Here is a 4,068-nt window from a genome sequence, read left to right as displayed (position 1 = left end):
TTTAGGATAGTTTCCTACGACGTTATAACTCTCTTCTTCTTGTGTGTGTGCGCGTGTGTGGATGTGTGTGCCAATAAAAAGAGATAAATGGTATAACCTTTCTATCACCCATGCCAAGTATGATAGATTGATTATGCCATTTCCCTCTTGAATAATAGGTCTTGAGTTCAACTCCTCGTCGGCTAGATCTTTAGGTCTTTTAATTTTAATTAGTTTCCTACGACGTTAAATTAGTTTCTCTCTCTTTCTCTCTCAATGTGTGTGCGTTTTTTTGGATCGTATGCATGTTTTCTCTCTCTTTTCCTCTCTCAATGTGTGCGTTTTTTGTTTATGCATGTTCTCTCTCTCTTTTCCTCTCTCAATGCGTGCGTTTTTTGTTTATGCATGCTCTCTCTCTCTTTTCCTCTCTCAATGTGTGTGTGCATTCTTTGTTTATGTATGTGTGTGTGCGTTTTTGTTTATGTTTGTACTCTCTCTCTCTCTCTCTCTCTCTCTCTCTCTCTCTCTCTCTCTCAAAAACACTATGTGTGTGTGTGTATGTGTGTGTGTGAGAGAGAGAAAGAGGGAGAGAGAAAGAGGGGAAGGGAACATGAGAATGAGGAGAGGGAAGGAGCATACCTGGCTCTCCTTCCTCTCCTCGTGTGTGTGTGTGTGTGTGTGTGTGTGTGTGTGTGTGTGTGTGTGTGTGTGTGTGTGTGTGTGTGTGTGTGTGTGTGTGGAGAAGAAAAAGAGAGAGAGAGAGAGAGAGAGAGAGAGAGAGAGAGCGTTACCTGCTCCTTGCTTGAGGGCGCCGAAAAACTCAGATCTGAGATCTGAGTTTTTTGGGCGCGCTCTATTATTTTTTTAGCCCAGCCGGCATCGCTATGAGCGTCGCTATAAGCGTCGCAAATTTACAAAGAAATTTGCGACGCTCATAGCGACGCCGGGATTTTTTTTTTTGAGCGTCGCTGTGTGAGCGTCGCTAATATGAATAGCCTCTTGTAGTGTTATGTTGTACATGGGGGTTTTTAGCTTATAATCATCATGGTCTAGACACTCCTTGTCCTCTTTCTCCTTTCCTCTCATGCAACTAGCTTGTCACTCGGATGCCCACCTATACGTGCTCGCTCTGCTCCCATAGCCCGTGCTCCCCCCATTGCTCGTGCTCCCCTCATTGCATGATGTAGTCATCACACTCTGCCCCCCATTGCACCCGTTGCGCTCTGCCATAGCCCTGGTGGAGCTCTACCCCCGGCACGGAAGCATAAAGGCTGCAACAACACCCTTTGTAGAGATGACTCCCAAGAAGAACACTCCCTCCAGGAAGCGCAAAAACCCGACTCAGAGCACGAAGGTGGTACAGTAGGCGTCCCCTGTAACAAACACCACATCATAGAAGAACCCCACAATAGCCACCACACAACAGACCCTCGCAACACATGCGACACAACATAGGCCTTCAAGAACCACGACACAACAGTCCCCTGCACCCAACACGATGCTGCAGACCCCAACAACAAACATGACCGCCAAAACTTCCCTCTCCAAATGCATGTTGTCGGCTGAAAAATCTGCTCAAAAAGGTGAGTTCTACATTGCGTTTTGGTCATGTCTATGCGCCTCATGGCAATGCATGGAAAAAAATCCTATTTTTTAGCATTGGTTGCAAATCATTTTTCTCCATGGCTTTGCTTGCAGCATCGGTGGAGTATCCGGTACTTTCCAGGTTTTGCTATTCTGCATTGTAGCTGCATGAGGAATATGGATGTTGACCGGGTATTGCTCAATCAAATGTTGCTAAGTCGGATATTTCTCGAATATTTCTCTGATATTTCTTTGAAATCGAATATTCCTCTGAAATCGGATGTTGGTTAGTCAGATTCTGTTAGGTTTAGTCGGATTCAATTAGGAGGTAGGTTAAGGATATAAATTGTAATGTTTGATACAAGCAAGGACATGAAAGCAGTTACGAGTCTCTCTCTCTCTCTCTTGTTGCTCTCTTTCAATCTTTACGTATGATGTTTTGAGAGTTGTCTTTGAGTTTTCCCTGTTGCCATACACCCTCAACAGGAAAACTCAGAGACGACTCTCAAAACAGCATACGTAAAGATTGAGAAAGAGCAAGAAGAGAGAGAGAGAGAGAGAGAGAGAGAGAGAGAGAGAGAGAGAGGGAGAGAGAGAGAGACTTTGATTTCATGTCTTTGCTCGTATCAAACATTACAATTTATATCCTTGACCTACCTCCTAACTGAATCCGACTAAGCCTAATAGAATCTGACTAACTAACATCCGATTTCAAAGAAATATCTGACTTAGCAACCTCTGACTGAGCAATACTCGGTCAACACATGGCACGTCCTGGTGGTGGATTTTGTAGAAATTCGACACGGATTCACATATCCATTGATCACAGTCAAATGCCTTATCACATGGCATAAGATTACAAAGGTTTGACAATAAAACATGTTGGGAAAAACATAATGATTTCATTTGGCAATGAGGGGAAGCAGTCTTTAGGTAGTACATCCGATCTTCTCTTTGCCGGTATGCCTCCTTTGGATCACTTCATCCTTGTCAAGAGTCATCTTCTTGAATTAGTCCTCGAAAAAAAACTTGATGTCAAATCTTCGATGCAGTTTGTATTCTGTTCACACTTTGCACTATATCAACTACGGAATCTACCACCTATTCAGGTTCAGCAAGAACTAAATTCTCAACTGTATTTAATTTTTGAACTTCAACATCAAGGCTGCTATTGTAACTGCATGTGTGACTGCATCTTCAATTTCAACACTTCTCCAACACAATCCGAATCCATGCTTTAATCATTCTTCCTGCAACTCGTGTGTCTCGATTCTGAAACCTCTTTATGTCAACATTGATGTCATCCTTTCTATATTCATCATGCTGTTTAAGATCATATCTTCCTCTGCCAACCCACTTACTACAATAACTCCTTGTCGGATTCTTCATGAAATCCTTGAAATCTGAGGCATGCTGACTCTATACAGAGAAGTCTTCAACTCCAATCATGAACACAATAGATAGATACCCTTTTGAACACAAACACCCTCTTGAATTACAAAAAGAACAAAAGCTATAATTAAAAATATTAATGTTTTTGTTGATTGGCTCCGCTAAAAATACAGGGTAGCAACTCTTTCCAACGGCGACTTGTACCCATGCTTCCATCTTCATGCCATCAGTGACCACCGCACACCCTTTGTTCTGAAACAATTTTGTGGTAGCTTTAGCCTTCAAAGATTCAGCCCTCGCTTCAACATTGCACTCACACCTACTATCCAATACTGCACATTGCCAACCCTGTGCTTTAGCAACTAGCTGTATTCCGCCAGCAAGAAGATGGGACCTTGTTAAGGCAGCATTCACAACAACCATCCTTTGCACCATGCCAACCACACGTTGTCGTGCCATGGCACGTGCATAGTGGGAACGGAAGCTAAGCCCTACAATATTATGGATTTTATGTGAATGCCTTAAGTGTGCATATGAATTTTCTATTTAGCATGCAAAAAGCTAGTCAAAGTCTGATGTGTCACTCTTGTTGGGAATGGGCTTCGATCCCGGCCTTCTTTGTGAACCTCTTCTTGGAGCCATGATGAAATGAGCCTATAAAACTTACCTCCTATCTACTAGGAATCCTAGGTGGCATATGACATGTATAGCATGTCCAAAAATGGCCTTAGTCATAGTATACCCCATGATGTGTCATTCTACACATAGTAGGTGCACTTTGGAGTGATTATGGACCTAGAAAAATCCCTTACGAAAGTGGTTATGAGTTTGTTTGATGTCATCCATGATGTATGCCAAGATCTCTCTCATTTTTTAATGAAGCTACTTTATTCACATGTTCCCACCATAGCTCAACAACTCTTGACATGTGGCGGCAAGGAGAAGATATTTGGAGAAAGATCTAGAAGAATCTCTAAATATTTCTTGAAGAGAAAGATCTAGAAACTTTGAAGATAATTTCGAGATATTTTGAAAAGAGAGACACTTAACACACAAATCCCTTGGATATTTCTAAGCAAATATCTTCTTCAAGAGGCAACTTCACCTATAAAT

General features: G+C 42.2%; 1 pseudogene; it reads right to left on the bottom strand.

The window, feature by feature from the left end:
* Window positions 1-2,702: 2,702 nt before the first annotated feature.
* LOC147448429 (uncharacterized) lies at window positions 2,703-3,414 on the bottom strand (annotated as a pseudogene).
* Between the last annotated feature and the right edge of the window lie 654 nt (window positions 3,415-4,068).

Source organism: Adiantum capillus-veneris, chromosome 10, assembly GCF_014529385.1.
Source record: "Adiantum capillus-veneris isolate H3 chromosome 10, ASM1452938v2, whole genome shotgun sequence".
Classification (NCBI taxonomy): Eukaryota; Viridiplantae; Streptophyta; class Polypodiopsida; order Polypodiales; family Pteridaceae; genus Adiantum; species Adiantum capillus-veneris.
Note: the sequence above shows the minus strand (reverse complement) of the source record. Positions and strands in the feature narration are given on the sequence as shown.